Raw genomic sequence first — 17,702 nt, forward strand, 5'->3', positions numbered from 1 at the left:
CTCCCGAGGCACAACACCGCTCGCCCGCTCTGGGGACAGCCCCCTCTGTACGCGATCTTGGTTCTTTAATAAAAACACGCTGGAAGAAGCCGCCTGGTGCGTGGGGCTGGCCCGGGGGTCCCCCGGTGCCGGGGATGGGCCGGGGGTGCCGCCCCGCCGGGCTGCCCGCTCCTCCCCGCGCAGCCGGAGCTCATTAATGCCCATTTATATGCTCGCTTCACACATGAAGGTATCGCGTTAATGAGCTCGGAGAGCGGGCGCGGAGGTGCGCGCACACCTATTAGCCCGAAATAGCCGTTTTTAGCCCAGAAATAACCTGGCACTGCAGCGGGGCCGGGCTGGGGAGCGGAGCGGGGTGAGGCGGCACCGGGGGAGCGCCGGGGCTCGGGGGGGATGCAGCGAGCACCGCGGGACCGGGACCGGGGGAAGGGATGCGGGCCCGGAGCATCCCGGGGATCAGGGCCGAGGGGGCAGCGGAGGAGCCGGGGCTGCGCTGCCCGCCGCGGGGTGGCTGCGCCGCGGGGCGGCCCCGGGAGCCCGGCGGAGAAGGAGCCGCTGTTAATTAGCTGCGGGGCTCATTAGGCCGTTCCGCGGCCTGGGCCGCCACCGCGTGGGCGCAGCCGGAGCTGCAGCTCCGTGTTCGCCCCGTAATCCCGACCTCGGGATCGGCTGAGCGGGAGCAGCATCGCCCACCCCGGAGGGGGAGGAGGCGCCTCCCAGGCAGCGCAGGTGGGCACGGTAGGGTGGGATGAAGGCTAAAAACCCTTGGGGCGGAAGCCCCGCTGAGCTTTTTGGGGTTTTTGTCCGTCTGAGTCTCAGAGAGCGTTCTCAAGGCTCCCCTGCTCCATCCCTGGGGTGCCCAAGGCCAGGCTGGACGGGGCTCGGGGCAGCGGGGGGCTCCCTGCTCATGGCAGGGGGGAACCAGATGAGCTTTAAGGCCTCTTCCCCGCCATTCTGGGACTCTGGGATTCTTCCTCGGGTCCCAGCCACCCTGCCCAGGACATCCCGAGTGTGACAGCAGCCCCTGAGCAGAGCAGCGGGGCTGGTGGCACCCCCAGGCAGGTGAGGGCAGGGGGATGTCACCGTGCAGGACACGGAGGGGACGTGTGACCCAGGGAGGTGAATTACGGGTCTGAGTTGAGCTGAGAGGCCCTCGCTTGAGGGAACGAAGCATTTGGACATTTTGGAGCTTGCAGAGGGGTGGCAGAACCTTTCCCTTTGCATTTTGTGCCTCTCGGGGGCGTTGGTGCCACCTCGCAGAAGTGACCCCGCAGAGGAGGTGCCCTGGGTGTCTCTGCAGCCCATCATTTCATCCAGGCCCCCCTGCGCCCACCTGCCCCGGCGGTGCCTCCCGCCACGGGCACAGAAATGAGCCATTCGGTTGTATTAATATTGCCCCACCACTTAGTGCTCATTAAAATGCGCTTTGCAGAATTTAATATGCGGCTTGAAATGACACAACGTATTAAGTGCTTAATATACTAGAAATTATGAAACTATTACAGTCTAAGTAATATGAAATAATTAGAGTGAATTAAACTTCACCGGCAGAATGAGGGAAAGGCTTCCAATTTTTTATAGATTTTTTTTTTAAACTGTTGTTTAGTCTCAAAACAGTTGAATGCGATAACAGCCCCCGAAAACAAACAGCCAGAGCCAGGACTTTTAAATAATTAAAGCAGGAAGGAGCCCGTGTGTGAGGAATCGGGAACGGGGGGAAGCAGAAGGTCTGCTGGCCGCAGCTGATGGAGCTGCTCTTTCGGAGCGGACCCGAGGAGCGGCTCGGCAGCCCCGGCCCCATATGCTGCTCCCGCCGTGCCCCGCTGGCCGCGGCGCGGCGGCTCCCGGGGCCGGAGCGGCTCCCGCTGCCGCACGGCCCGAGCCCGCGGTGCCCTGCCGGGGGCTGCAGGCACCGGAGACCCCCCGGGAAAACCCCCGCAGGGATCTCCCCGCTTTGGGGAGCGCTCGGAGCCATCGGAGTTGAATTCCAGGGGCTTTTCCCGGCGGGAGGCGATTCCCGGGGCCGGGGGATGCCCTCTGGAGCGGCTCCAGCGGCGATGCCAAGGGCCAGGTTGAAACAGGGGGTGGGAATGGATGGGACTGCGCCGCTGGGCACCGAGCGTGTCCCGAACCTCTGCTGTTCCCCGCGTGGATGGGTTTTAGATGGGATGTTGGGATGGAATTGATCCCTGGGAGAGTGGGGAGGGCTGGGCTGGAATTCCCAGAGCAGCTGTGGCTGCCCCTGGATCCCTGGCAGTGCCCAAGGCCAGGCTGGAGCAGCCTGGGATGTGGCAGGTGTCCCTGCCCGTGGCAGGGGTGGCACTGGGGGGGCTCTGAGCTCCTTCCCACCCCAATCCCCGATTCCAGGAAGGCGCCAGGAGGTGGCGGCCGCAGCGCCGCTCAGCCCGGCTGAGCTGGGACCGAGCGGAGCTTTGGCGCTCCTGCCCCGGGAGGTGCCAGGGCTGCCCCCAGGGCGCGACACCTGCCCTGCCGAGGTCCCTGTCCCCGTCCCTCGGGATGTGCCAGCGCTGCCCGCTGCCCCCGGCTCGCTGTCCCCCCACCAGGGCAAGGACAGCATCGACCCGAGGGACGGCGCTGCCCCCGGTGCCAGCTGGACTTGGTGCCTCGGACACAGCCCGGCCACTTCTGCTGCTCATTCCCCTGTCCAGTCCCCAAATCAGCGCTGTGGCCACGAGGATCCTGCGGACGCTGTGCCAGAGCCACGGTAAATAAACCCTGCTGTCCCATCCTTCCATCCTTCCATCCTTCCTTCCATCCCTGAGCGCCTCAGGGACGATCCGTGCCCGGGAGGCTGCACCGCCTGTTCCCAGCCGCCAGCGCCCGGCCCCTGGGAATGCATCCCGGCAGGATCTGCTCCATCACCTTCCCAGGGCGTCCTCTGGCCATCCTCCTCCTCTCCCAGACCTGCGAGCCCCAGGGGCTTTTGCCCAGCGCAGCCCTGGTGTGACCCTCTGGGGATGTTCCTGTGGTCCCACAGGGATGCTGGCAGGATCCTGCCCAGCCTGGATGTGTTTCTCCAGGATCTGAGGAGGATCTGGAAGGTTCAGGAGCGACCAAAATGGTCCCACAGGGGTGCTGGCAGATTCCCAGGATCCTGCCCAGCCTGGATGTGTTTGTCCAGGATCTGAGGAGGATCTGGAAGGTTCAGGTGTGACCAAAATGATCCCGTGGTCCCACAGGGGTGCTGGCAGATTCCCAGGATCCTGCCCACCCTGGATGTGTTTCTCCAGGATCTGAGGAGGACCTGGGGGGTTCAGGTGTGACCAAAATGATCCCGTGGTCCCACAGGAATGCTGGCAGGATCCTGCCCACTCTGGATGTGTTTCTCCAGGATCTGAGGAGGATCTGGAAAGTTCAGGAGTGACCAAAATGGTCCCACAGGAATGCTGGCAGATTCCCAGGATCCTGCCCACTCTGGATGTGTTTCTCCAGGATCTGAGGAGGATCTGGAAGGTTCAGGAGTGACCAAAGGGTGCCGAGAGCTGTTGGCTGCCTGCAAATCCAAAAAGATCTATCTTGGGGTAAATCCCAGCTGTCCCAGGGTCTGGCTGAGGACAAGGCGATGTTTAGTCCTTGCCTGGCTGGAGGTTCCTTCTGCCTTCTCTTCATTTTTTTGGGAAACCCATTTCACTTGAGCAGTGATGTGTCTGGCTGGCGTCCTTCGGGCTGAAATCCAGCAGTTTAGGGGTGAGTGTGAGCAGGACAGCAAGGAGCAGTGCGTAAACAGGGGCGTCCACGTGTGAGGAGAGGCAGGTTTAATTAAGCTGATTGAGTTTCAGGTGCTAACACGACTTTTTGTGTGTTGCTGTGTTGTGAGCAGGGCAGCCCTGCCTTGCTCATGGAATCACTTTTATTTTCACATAGCAAAGCGAACCCTGTGATTCTCCTGGAAACTTAAACCACGTTTTCCTGGAAACTTAAACCACATTTTCCTGGGTTTTTCCGGCCCCTCAAAAGCTGACAATCCCTCCCTTTGATCTCCTGACTCCTAACGAAGCTGTGGGATCTGCTCCTTTTGGAGGGATTGTTTTGGGGATCTTGCACCTTTAGACGCAATCACAAAACCTTGTTTGATGTTATTTTGGAGATCTCCAGGCTGAGCAGCTCCATCTCCTCCTGCTGCCCTCACAAGGGGGGTGTTCCAGTCCCCCCACCCTCACAGTCACCCCCTGGGCTGCTCCAGGAGCTCCTCCTGTCCCAGGACTCGGGACACTCCTGCAGCTGAGGGCAGGATCCCCTCCCTGACCCCCTGGCACGGGCGGGAGCTGCTGCAGAACTCCTGCCCCGAAGGAAAAACCCTTTGGAAAGAGGCCAGGAGCACATTTTGGGAATCCTTCGGAGCTGCCCCGGCTCTGGAATGGAGCTCAGCCCTGGGCTGGAAGGGCCATTACTGTCACCCTCCCCAGCCCGGGGCTCGCAGGGCCCTGCCAAGTCTCGCAGGTTTTAATTTGCTCCTTTCCCAAGCATTCCGGGGTTTATGGCTCTGCATGGAAAGCTCCCTCCAGAGGGTCACTCCACGCCACAACCTTTGCGGGCTCCCTGGAGGAAGCTGATGTGCGATTCCCTGGAAGGTTTCCAGCTGAACAGGGGCTTTGGGCTGGGTTTTGAGGGAATTTGGGCTTTGGAAGCTGGCAGGAGACGCGTCTCTGGTGATTCTGTCTGAAGCTGGGGCCGTTGCTCTGCTGCCTGCTTTAAAGGCGTCCTTGTTTTCAGGTAGGATGGATTTGGGAACGTGCTAATTGTGTAAAAATGAAAGGGAAAGGGGAGGAAAAAAAGGAGAAAATGGAATTGAGAGATGTCTGCACCACGCTGAGGAGCACATTTGGAGCTGGTTACCATCCCAGCACATGGCCAAAGCAAACACCACCAGCCCGCCCAGCTCTGGCTGCGTGATTGCCATAATCCACTGCAAGGGCATCCAGACTAGCACAGCCCTGGAACCACTTCTAGGATTAGGTCTCACTCCCTTGAAAAACAAACCTTGGCAAGAGCTCCGCTCTCCCCAATAAAAATTCCGTTTTCACAGCTCTAATCAAGTTTTCCAGAGCCGTGGTCCAAATTAGAAACTGCTCACAGAGTCTCTGACCTGGGAGAAGGAGCAGGAGCCTTGCCTTTTGAGCTGTGCCAGGCTGGAAATTTCCAAAGTTCTCGGCGTCTCGCCCGTGGCAGAGCTGTGGAGCGTCCCAGGAAATCTGCTCCTGGCACAGCAAAGCTCTGCCACAACCAAATTCCTGCTCCCAGGTGGGCGAGGCTCCTCTGCAGGGCTCTCCAGGGAGAGCTGGCATTGTCCAGCCTGGAGAAGAGAAGGTTCTGGAATATCTCAGAGCCCTTCCAGGAGAGCTGGAGAGGGACTGGGGACGAGGGATGGAGGGACAGGACACAGGGAATGGCTTCCAATTGGAATATGGGAGATTCGGGTGGGATTTTGGGAAGGGGTTGTTCCCTGGGAGGGTGGGGAGGGGCTGGGATGGAATTCCCGGAGAAGCTGCGGCCGCCCCTGGATGTTCCCAAGGCCAGGCTGGACAGGGCTTGGAGCAGCCTGGGCTGGTGGAAGGAGTCCCTGCCCACGGAAGAGGACGGTTCCAGAATTCCAGGGTTCCACGAACTTGTCCATTGCGCCTGCCCCTGACAGGAGCATCCACGCCCCGCGTGACCTTCGTGTCCGAAGACGCTCAGGAACAAAAGCCCCGGCTGGGATTGGGGCTGCAGAGCTCTCGGGGGCTCCCGGCTGCGGCAGCACGCTGGGCTCCGTGGCACCGGGGGCTACGGAACACCTTCCAGGGAGCTCTTGGCAGCGGAACAAGGCGTGGAAATAACAGATGTGGCAAATCACAGCCAGGCGCCGCGAGCTCCCTCCGCTCGGCTTCGGGCAAACGAGGGGCTGGGCTTAAACTGGTTTGGTTTTCTGGCTTTATCTTCTCCCAGGAAACGTCCACAGGGAATGAAGTGGTTGAAAAGAGGGAAAAGGCTGGAAGTGCAGATGGGGATTTGCCTAAAGGAGCTGAGATGGGATGGAGGGCTGAGCCTCGGAGAGCTCCCTGGTACCTGCAGTGAGGTTTTCCTTCTGAGGCCGCCGAGTTCCTGGGATGATCCCAAGGGAATGAGGTCATCCAGTGTCCCCATGAGCAACTGTCCTCCTGGGACATCCCTGTGGGAATGTGGCGCTGCTGAGGCTGGACACGCAGGGTGTGCTGGGGGTGTGTGCTCTGTCCCCATCTGCCAGAGCCGGGGCAGTTCTCCTCTGCTCATGGGGCAGCTTTCTTCATCTCTCCCACAGCCCATCCTCCCTCCGGGAGATCTCTGCTGTTCATGGGCCATTAATTATTAATTATCTATTAATTATCATGGCCAGTGAGTGTCCCTGCATGGCTGATACAATTCCATCATCCCATGGGGAGATGCTGCACCCAGGGGAGGAGCCAAGAATTCCTGCCTGGGTAGAATCTGACTTTGGGACACCAGAGACAGCCACTCCCACTGCATTCCCAGAGGAGCAGCTTTCTCCTGCCCCGCATTCCCAGAGGAGCAGCTTTCTCCTGCCCCGCATTCCCAGAGGAGCAGCTCTCTTCTCCCTGCATTCCCAGAGGAATTCCAGGCCCATCTCCAGCAGCCCTGGAGCTCCAGAGGAAAACTCCAGCCTTGTCCAGGATCCCTGCTGCAGCAGAAGCACAGCTGGCCCCGCAGGAGGGCTGAGCCACCGTGGAATGGCACTGTGCACCACCCTGAGCCACAGGGGCCAGCTCCTGCTCTGACTCTGGCAATGTTGCTTTGTATTACTGCATTTTAAATTTTATTTTAAATTTTATTTTAAATTTTATTTTAAATTTTATTTTAAATTTTATTTTAAATTTTATTTTAAATTTTATTTTAAATTTTATTTTAAATTTTATTTTAAATTTTATTTTAAATTATATTTTATTTTTAATTTTATTTTTAATTTTAAATTTTTAATTTTATTTTTAATTTTTTAGTTTTATTTCTAATTTCATTTTTAATTTTTAATTTTTGTTTTTAATTTTTTATTTTTATTTTTATTTTCAATTTTATTTTAAATTTAAATTCAAATTTTTATTTATATTTTTAATTTTATTTTAATTTAAATTTAATTTTTTAAAAAATATAATTATAATTATAATTTTATTTTTTTAATTTTTCCTGATAAAGAACTGCTATTCCTCCTCCCACATCTTCGCCTGAGAGCCCCCTAATTTCAAAATGACCATCATTCAGGGGGAGGGGGTGTCCATTTTCCATTTCAGGGGCGGCTCCTGCCCTCCTCAGCAGACACGCCTGTCCTTTCAGACCGGGACGGGCAGCGGGGACGCGGCTGGCGCTGCGGGGCTGGTGCCCGGACCCTTCAGGGAGGGATTTTCCAGCCTGACGGTTCCCGGAGGGTCCCTGCTGCAGCGCCCGCGGGTTGGGGAGCTGGGGCCGCAGCCGGGAATAGCCGTGGCGGTGTTCCCGGGCTTCCCGGGGCTCCCGGGACGGGCTGGCTCCGCGGCTCCTCGGGTTTTGCCCCAGAGCCCTCCCAGGGGAGCAGGGCAGAACGGGCTGCGCCTGCCCGGCTGATAAAGAGGAACAAACCCAATTAATGAATAACCACCACCCAACCCCTCAGCTGGGGAGGGACACGGTGTCCTGAGCCCTCCAACCCGACCCAGCCCTTCCAACCACAGCAACAATGGGATATCGCTGCCGCTTGACTGGTTTTTTTTTTGTTTTAAACCCATTTTTAAAAAATTTAAACCCCTTTTTAATTTTAAACCCCCTTCCTGGCCATCATTTTCCAGCTGATTTCTCCTTGGCCCTATGGGAACATCGCTGGTCCAGCAGGTCCCTCGTAACCCCGCTTCCCAGAGGGGAACTTGGCCTCCAGGCTGCTCCAGGATGTGCCATTGATCCGTAATTTATTGTTTGGGAGAGCCCAGATGTGAGCTCGGGAGCAGCCACTCCACAGCAGTTTTGGCCAAGAGGTGCCAATTATTCCTTGGTATCATTTGAAAGAATTTTGGGTCCCCAGACGGGAGAAAACTGCAGGACATCTTCAACGGGAAGGGAAAAAGCAGCGCTGACGGTCTGTCTTTATTAGCAGAGAGAAGAAAGAGATTTTAGCTCAAGGCTTCCAGCTTAAAAAAAGAAAAGAAAAAAAAAAAAAAAAAGAAAATCCAACTGGAAGAGAGAAGTTACTGTTTTGAAAGAGTTCTCTGGGTGGAGGCATCAAACAGAAGGGATCTTGTGTAATTCTGCTCTTTTGGTCTAATGCTAAATTCACCCCTTTATTCCTTGGCTTGCCCACAGGGAGGTGGCTGGGGAGTGCCCAGGGAGAAGCTGATTTTTGGGGAGGCTGGAGGCACGTGGCACCTCCCAGGACCAGCCCCAGCCACTGCTGTCTTTGCCCAGACTGCTGATATTCCCCAGCTCTTCCCATCCTCCGAGTCCTCTGCAAGTGTTAAAGTGTTAAGTTTTTTTTTTGTTTTGTTTTTTTTTTTTTGGTTTTTTTTTTGCATCCAGCAAATGGAACAATAAGGGAGGACTTAATTTTCCCATCTGTCAACTCATCCTGAACAAATTGTACGTCTTTCTCTTCGGACTGAAATCTCAGCTAAATTAAAAGCTTTACTGTTCATTTTCATGTAGCAGAGGCTCCGGAGGAAATTCTGTCATCACATTTCTACCTGGGGTTTTTTATTTTGTTTTGTTTTGGTTTTGTTTTTTTTTTTTTTTTTTTTTGGTGGTTTTTTTGGTTGGTTTTTTTTGTTAGTTTTTTTTTTTTTTTTCATTTTTGCTTTTTTTGGGTTTTTTGTTTTGTTTGTTTTGGGGGTTTTTTGTTCTTTTTCTTTTTTCTTTGATTTTTTTTTTCTTTTTTCCATGTGTTAGGAATGACGGATGGTTTGGTCCTGGACCTTGGGTGGTGGCTCTGTCTGAGGTCTCTCCAGCCTTAAACTGTGCTGCCCCAAAGCCATGCTGAGCAGCTCGAAGCCAGAATTATCATGGAATTCTGGAAGGATTGGACCTGGAGGGACCTTCAGTGCCATCCAGTGCCACGGCAGGGACACCTTCCCCTGTCCCAGGCTGCTCCAGCCTTGGGTGCCTCCAGGGATCCAGGGGCAGCCCCAGCTGCTCTGGGAATTCCATCCCAGCCCCTGCCACGCTCCCAGGGAACAATCCCTTCCCAAAATCCCGTCCCTCCCTGCCCTCTGGAGTGGGAAGCCGTTCCCTGTGTCCTGTCCCCCCAAGTCCCCCTCCTGGAGCATCTTTGGGCTCTGCCAGGAGCCTCCTTCTCTTCCCCAGGCTGAAATTTTGGGGCACAAACGCCGTGTTAGGGGAGGTTTGTGGCACTAGCAAGAACAAATCCTGGCTGAGGTTTTTTGGTTTTTTTTTGGAGATATTTCAGTGCTGCTGCAGAGCCCGAGGGCCACCAGCCCGTGGTGACACCCCAGGTGCCACCCTGCCCTGCTGAGGGCACAGCCAGGCCGGGCAGTGCTGCTCTCTTCTCCCTCTGACCCCGGGTCTGCAGCAGGGGCTGGCACAAGAAGCATTTCGGGTGTCCCAGGAGGGGTTTGGGGTGGCACAAGAAGCATTTCAGGCATCATGGGGGGCGTTTTGGGTGTCCCAAGGGGCATTTGGGGTGGCACAAGAGGGGTGTTGGGTGTCCCAAGGGGCATTTGGGGTGGCACAAGAGGGGTGTTGGGTGTCCCAAGGGGCATTTGGGGTGGCACAAGAGGGGGTTTGGGTGTCCCAAGGGCGTTTGGGGTGGCACAAGAGGGGGTTTGGGTGTCCCAAGGGGCATTTGGGGTGGCACAAGAGGGGTGTTGGGTGTCCCAAGGGGCATTTGGGGTGGCACAAGAGGGGTGTTGGGTGTCCCAAGGGCGTTTGGGGTGGCACAAGAGGGGTTTTGGGTGTGACAAGAGGCGTTCTGGGTGCAGAAACCCCTTTTTCTCTCACAGTTTCATCTCCTTGCAGATGCTGTCTGTCCTCCCCTCGTCCTGGCCCTCCTGCTGTCCCAAATTTGCCCAGCTGGCCGGCTCAGATAAGGGCTCCAGGGGCAGATAAGAAGTTCCTCCCCTTCTCCTCCCTCTCCTGGAGCAGCAGCAAAGGGCGAGGCTGAGCTTTCACAGCCCCTGAACACCCAGGAAAGTGAAACCAATCCCACCCCCTCCCAGGCTCTGGGAAAAACATTTGTCAACGCAAATCTTTGATGAGAGAAGTGAAATAATAACCCAAAAAATTGGTTCCCCTTCTCCTCGGCAGCCCTAAGCCACCCTCGAGGTTCCAGGGCAGGGTTACTGGAGCAAAACCCTGTCCTGTGATGTGGCAAGGACACACCCTGCAGGAGACAGGTAGGAATTTGGCTCCCGAGCTGCTTTCATGGGAAAACAAAAGGGTTTCTGTGGCGGTGCAGAACAAGCGGCAGCTCCAGGCTGAGAACTCTCTCCAGCCCGTGGGAACTGCAGGATGTTCCTCACAAGGTCCCTCCAAGGCAGCAGCAGCTTCTCCCACCCTTCCTAATCAGGCAGCTTGAGAGCAAGGTGGTGACAAATCCCAGGGAATTGGGAGAATTTCAGGGCAGATCAATGACTTCTCCTCCTTGGCTGGTGCTTGTCCCTCAGCGAGGCATTCCTGGGACATCCATGGATGCGGCAGGGCGGAGCAGCAGGGGCAGGAATCCTGCTGGGACACTCAGAGGAGCTGGGGGAGCTGCCCCACACTGATCGTGAGGTACAAGAGCGATGCCTTGGGCTGAGCTGGAGCAGAGGCTGGGCAGAGCTACAGAATAAAGCAGGGATTCATCCAAAGCATCTCCTCCATGGATCCACCTTGGGCAGCACCAGAGCCCAGCCAGGGCTGCCCCAAGATGAACCCAAATGGTCCCAAAATGCACGAGCGCTGCCGGGGTCTCTCCCCTGGCTCAGCTCTGCTCCATTTGCACCTTGCAGTTCATTGTCCCGTTCCAGCTTTAGCCCAGGCACTCCCACCCTGCTTGTTTTCCTCTCTGCAGCCCACGCTGTTTGTGCTCCTGGGCTGAGCTTTGGCTCATTTGTCCTTGGTGCCCAGCTGGAGCAGGAATTGTTTTGTGTCCCTGCTCTGTGCAGAGCTCAGCATCCCCTGATGTGAACCCAGCCCCACACACTAAAGCAGCACAGAGTGTGAGAAATAGAAAAGCCAAACCTGAGGCATCCTCAGGAGTGTCGGGAGCTGCTGGTGACCCCAGGCAGGATCCAGGCAGGAGCTCTGGAGCAGATCAGGTGCAGGAATTTGTTTTTTGCTGGCCGGTGCTGCAGCAGGGAAAGTGCAGGTGTCAGAGCAGGGGATGCTGGTGTCGTGTCGGAGCAGGGGACGCTGTCACACTGGTGTCAGAGCAGGGGATGCTGGTGTCAGAGCAGGGGACACAGTCACACTGGTGTCGGAGCAGGGGACGCTGGTGTCGTGTTGGAGCAGGGGATGCTGTCACACTGGTGTCAGAGCAGGGGATGCTGGTGTCGTGTTGGAGCAGGGGACGCTGTCACACTGGTGTCAGAGCAGGGGACACTGGTGTCGGAGCAGGGGATGCAGGGGATGCTGGTGTTGGAGCAGGGGACACTGTCACACTGGTGTCGGAGCAGGGGACGCTGTCACACTGGTGTCGGAGCAGGGGACACTGGTGTCGGAGCAGGGGACGCTGTCACGCTGGTGTCGGGGCAGGGGATGCTATCACACTGGTGTCAGAGCAGGGGACACTGGTGTTAGAGCAGGGGATGCTGTCACGCTGGTGTCGGAGCAGGGGACACTGGTGTCAGAGCAGGGGATGCTGCAGCAGGGGACGCTGCCACACTGGTGTCGGAGCAGGGGATGTTGTCACGCTGGTGTCGGAGCAGGGGACGCTGCAGCAGGGGACACTGTCACCCTGGTGTCCCCTGGGGGTCACGGCTGTGCGGGGCAGCCAGCAGCGGGTGCGAGAGCGCAGGGCCAGCGAGGGCAGGAGAGGCTCCGGAGGGTTTGGGTCAGAGCTCGGACAAAAGGCTCTTTGTGCCCAGAGCTGACAATGACAAATACAGAGGAACCTGTTGATCTAGGGGAGAAATAAATGGAGGGTTATGGAGAGATCACACGGGGAGGAAAGGACCTTGGCTGCTTGTCTGGCTGTCAGTCTGCCCTTCGTTGAAGCGCTTTGCTTAACTTAAATTTAAAAAAAAATTAAAATCTAAAGTGCAAAAAACTCCTCAAATTTTAAACCTATAAACTAAAACTTAAACACAAAATTTATTATAAAACCTCAAAAAAACTTTCTAAACTTAAACACTAAAAATATACATTTATAACTTAAAATAAAAAATAAAAACATTAAAAACGTGACATAAAAGCACATTATACTAAATAAAAATATTAAAATTAAAAAATTTAAAAGAGACAAAATTAAATAAGTACAAAAATAAAGAAAAATTAAAATACAATACTGTATAAATATTATAAATATGTATTGTATAAATATTATAAATATATATCTATATTTATAAAATATTATATTATAGCATGTATTATAATATTTATATAAATATTATAAATAGAAATATTGTAAAGGTATAAATATATAAATATTATATTCATAGATGTAAACAATATGTAATAATAATGTTATTATAATTATAGAAATAATACATAAACAACACATAATTATAAAATATTTGCAAATATAGGAATATTATGTATCTTATAAATTAAAATACAATAAATTTATATATCATAACACAACTAAGTAAAAACCCTTAGACTATAACATAAATACAGCACCAAAACTTAGACTCTAACACGTAACAGGAGCTGCTGAGCTTTTTTCCTCAGCAGAGGTGATCTGCTCCTCGCTGGCTCCCAGCCAGCCCGGGGGCATCAGGAGAAGAACCGAATTATATTTTTAATGATGAATTATCACTTCATACTTTTATTAAAATACTTTAAATAATATTTTAATGAAATACTTTTGCAAACCCCCGTGATGGCAGCAGCACGGCTCAGCCCCGCTGCCTGCCCAGAAATCCAGGGCACAAAGAAAAGCCGGGAACAAAACGCCTGTAACTCAGCAAAGTTCCTGGAAGGAGCCCAAAAGCCGTGTCTAATGCTAATAATAAGCGTATTTCCCAAAGGTAACATTTGATTTCTCTCCAAAACGAAACATATTTGAAGCTCTGCCTGGCCGGGGCTGGGGAGGGGATTAAGTGGGGGCGCTTGAATGTGAGGCTGGGTTTGTAAAGCCTCCAGCCAGCTCTGGAGGAACTGCCCCAGTCCTGAGCAGATCCACAAAACGCTTCCCAGATAATGTGGTGTTTTCCACGGCGAGCCTGGAAAAAGCCGGGGCAGGGCTCTGGGTTCGTGGCACGCACATCTGGCGAGCCAGGGCCCGGGCTGGTGTGCACGAGAGGCATTCCTGCTGAGCATCGATGGGCTGCCCAGAGTGACCTCCAGAGCCCCAGCAGAGCACCGCGGGCTTCTGAAAAATCCATCCCGGCCCATTATGTGCTGGAAAGCATCCGAGTGCACCAGCGCCACGGAGACCGATGGAAACGGGTGGGATTTGGGATAAATCAGGGTTGTGGGGGAGGAAATCACAACAGAATGCTCTTCCCCGGTTTTATTTATTTATCTTGATTTATTTATTTATCTTGATTTATTTATTTATCTTGATTTATTTATCTTGATTTATTTATCTTGATTTACTTATCTTGATTTCTTTATCTTCCCAGCTGGGGGAGGGGAGGTGAGCCCAAGGGAGGGGGCCCGGGCTGCCCTGTGCGTGTTTGCAATCAATGCAGATAATGCACTTGGAAGTGCTCTCTCCTTTCCTGGTTTTCCAGTAAATTGCTGGGCACAGCTTCCCAGTGATAATGGCAGAGCTGCGCCTGTGCCAGCAGGGATTGACTTCCAAATCGAAAGGGAGAGAGCGATTCCTTGGGGTGGTTTAGTCTGGGAGCTCCCCCGGGGTTCCACCTCTTCTTCCCGCGGAACAGAGCGTTCCTGCCTTCCCTGGAGTTTATCCCAAAGACACAACAAACCCAAACGTCCTCCTCCTCCTCCTGGAAGTGCCAGCTCGGGGAGGTCTGGAGCTCAGCCCTGGATGCTCAGCTTCCAGAGTCCTGGAATGGTCTGGCTTGGAAGGCACCTCAAAGCTCTCCTCATCGTCCCAGGTGTCCAAGGAATTCTGGATGTGGCACTCAGGTGACAAAGTGGGGATGGGGCACAGCCTGGACTCGATGACCTTGGAGGGCTTTTCCAGCCTCAGGGATTCTGGAATTCCTGCTCACCACAAGCACTGCTCTTCCTTCCCCCTCTGCCATCCTGATTTTCCACCCCGGCTGTGGGTGATACATTCCCAGAAGAGCTGGATTAGGCCTAGGGGTCAATTAGCCTCATTAAAAGTATAAAATGATAATTCCTCATAAAAAATATAAATTAAAAATTCTTTGTTCAAAGTGTAAACTAATAATTCCTACTTCCAAGTTGGTTTTCCACGGACAGCCCCACCAGGGGTTTAGTGCCTGATACTGGAGCTGGGGCTCAGCTTTTCTTTTAATACAATTTTTTTAACTGGAGGGTAATTTTGGAGGGTAATTTCTGGGACTCGATGACCTTGGAGGGCTTTTCCAGCCTCAGGGATTCTGGAATTCCGGCTCACCACAAGCACTGCTCTTCCTTCCCCCTTTGCCATCCTGATTTTCCACCCTGGCTGTGGGTGATACATTCCCAGAAGAGCTGGATTAGGCCTAGGGGTCAATTAGCCTCATTAAAAGCATAAAATGATAATTCATTGTTAAAAATATAAACTAATAATTCGTCGTTTCAAGTGGGTTTTCCATGGACAGCCCCGCCAGGGATTTAGTGCCTGACACTGGAGTGGGGGCTCAGCTTTTCTTTTAATGCTATTTTTTCACTGGAGGCAGCTCTGTTTATGTTTTTTTGGGAGGGTAATTTTTGGGACTCGATGACCTTGGAGGGCTTTTCCAGCCTCAGGGATTCTGGAATTCCTGCTCACCACAAGCACTGCTCTTCCTTCCCCCTTTGCCATCCTGATTTTTCACCCTGACTGTGGTGGCTTAGGCCTAGGGTCCAATCAACCTCATTAGAAATCAAAATTATTAAACTAATAATTCCTCATTAAAAACATAAACGAGCAGTTCCTCGTTCAGAATATAAATAAGAATTCCCGGTTCCAAGTCGGTTTTCCATGGACAGCCCCACCAGGGATTTAGTGCCTGGCACTGGAGCTGGGGTTCAGCTTTTTTTTAAATGCTGTTTTTTAACTGGAGGCAGCTCTGTTTACGCGTGCTTTGGGAGGGTAATTTAATGGGTAAATATAATCTTTATTAGTATTTTCTTTGTTAACTCATTGATGTTGGTAAAGAGCTTTGAAGATGAAAGCGCTGCGTGCAATAAATATTAACGTTATTCCAAACTTATTTCAGTGTTGCCAGCATTCCAGCTCCAGCATCTTTCATCCAAGAATCTCAAAGTGCTTTTCCAAACGTTAATTAATTTCCTCTCAGCAGTCCGGGGAGACACCTTTCATCAGCAGCATCTTCCTTTCCCCGAGGAGTTGTTCCGAGCGCATCCCACCCCACGGATTTGGGCAAACTCGGGGAATACGGCAGGAGATTTTTGGGATTGATCCAAGAATTCCTGCCTCCTGTTTTCCCAGCCTTGCTGCCCGACAGCATTCCCTTCCTGGGAGCGGGGTGTGACACTCAGCTGCTTTTATTGGTGGCTCTTGGGAGAAATAAAACCAGACAAGCCCCACCCAGGGCAGGGGGGGAAATGGAACTCTTCCAAATCAGGATGATCCCGATCAGGAATCCAGGAATCTTTCAGGATTTTTGATGGGAAGGAGGAAATGATGGGATCTTGAGTCAGAACCCCGTAATCCTTATTTGAAAGATCATTCCAGTGGAAATATTTTCTGGAAATGCAGCACAGGGGAAGATCTGAGCTGAAGGAAAGGGAACTTTTCAAGATCAGGATGAGCACAGCCAGGAATCCACGAATTTCCAGGATTTTTCATCTGCAGGACGAAATCTTGATGGGATGTTGAGTCAGGATCTTGTAATTCTTACTGGAAAGACCATTAAAAGGGAAATATTTTCTCAGGTGAGGATCTGAGCTGAAGGAAATGGAACTCTTCCAAGTCAGGATGATCCCAGTAAGGGATCCATGAATTTCCAGGATTTTGAGGTTTCATTTTTTGATTTTTCAGGAGGAAATCTTGATGGGGTGTTGAGTAGAATCTCACAATTCTTATTTAAGAGACTATTAAAATGGAAATATTTTCTGAAATGCAGCACAGGTGAGGATCTGAGCTGAAGGAAAAGGAGCTTTTCCAAATCAGGATGATCCCAGTCAGGGATCCCCAAATTTTTAGGATTTTTGATGTGCAGGAGTAAATCTTGGTGGGATGTTGAGTCAGAATCCTGTAATCCTTATTGGAAAGACCATTATAATGGAAATATTTTCTCAGGTGAAGATCTGAGCTGAAGGAAATGGAACTCTTCCAAATCAGGATGATCCCAGTCAGGGGTCCACAAATTTTTAGGATTTTTGATGTGCAGGAGGAAATCTTGATGGGATGTTGAGTCAGAATCTCATAATTCTTATTTAAGAGATGATTAAAATGGAGATATTTTCTCAGGTGAAGATCTGAGCTGAAGGAAATGGAACTTTTCCAAATCAGGATGATCCCAGTCAGGAATCCATGAATTTCCAGGATTTTGATGTTTCATTTTTTGTTTTTTTCAGGAGGAACTCTTGATGGGATGTTGAGTCAGAATCTGGTAATCCTTATTGGAAAGACCACTAAAATGGAAATATTTTCTGAAGTGCAGCACAGGTGAGGATCTGAGCTGCAGAGCAAATGCTGCAGGTGAAACTTCCCCTGAAAAACCCTCGCCAGCGCAGAGGTGAGTGAGTGATGAGCCAAAAAAAGAGGATTTCGAGACAATGTGACTCCAGCAGGCCATGAGAACAATGAGAAGTTCAAAAATAGCACTATTGACTGGTGGAAAAACAACATACATATAATTTTCAGGTAATTACTGCAGCATAATTAGCTGGGTTGTTTTCACATGAGCCATCTGAAATGAACTCTGCTTGCTGCTGGAGCTCAGCTTTATTTGCAGCATTCCCATGACTCAGGGGATGCTGGAAGAAGAGGGATTGGGTGAAAAAAGAAGATTTTTTTTCCTAGCTGAGCCCATCTCGGGGCACAGCCGGGCTGCTGCTGCTTTATCCTGAGTTTATCCTGCTTTTTAGGCAGAAAAAAAAAAGGAAATTTGGAGCAAAATCTACTCTGTAGGAATTCCACGCGTGGTCCACAATGGGAATTATAGCCCAGGAAACTCAAATTGGAACAGGGCTTTTTCTAGATCACTCTCTGGGAGAAATGATTATAAATTCAGATTATATGAAAATATCAGCATTTTACGTGCACTGTGTGAGTGGAGGGATGGGGGAACATCATAAGGACTCACCCTCCAAGTTCTGGAAAATGTGAATTATTTTTATTTCTTTGTTTTATTGCCACAGGCTTTGCTTGTTAAGAATCATTTGCTATCTGTAGAAACAACTGCTCACTTAAGCACCGGGGCCTTAAAAAAAATCACTTTTAATTGGAATGAGAGAGTTCCTCCCAGTGAAGCCCTGGGTTTGTTGATGCTGGGAGTCTG

The 17,702-nt window shown here is 51.9% G+C and overlaps 1 protein-coding gene across 2 annotated transcripts in view; it reads left to right on the plus strand.

The window, feature by feature from the left end:
- The first annotated feature begins 10,115 nt into the window (after window positions 1-10,115).
- PIAS1 (protein inhibitor of activated STAT 1) overlaps window positions 10,116-17,702 on the plus strand; it is a 66,933-nt gene continuing 59,346 nt past the window's right edge. Inside the window, exons 1-3 of one of the 2 annotated variants that reach the window (XM_038146762.1) lie at window positions 10,116-10,361; window positions 15,956-16,131; window positions 16,777-17,065. The gene's annotated coding sequence lies outside the window, so the exon portion shown is untranslated. The remainder of the gene's footprint in view (window positions 10,362-15,955; window positions 16,132-16,776; window positions 17,066-17,702) is intronic. The other variant, XM_038146761.1, reaches the window with a different exon arrangement.

Source organism: Motacilla alba, chromosome 10 (genome assembly GCF_015832195.1).
Source record: "Motacilla alba alba isolate MOTALB_02 chromosome 10, Motacilla_alba_V1.0_pri, whole genome shotgun sequence".
NCBI lineage: Eukaryota > Metazoa > Chordata > Aves > Passeriformes > Motacillidae > Motacilla > Motacilla alba.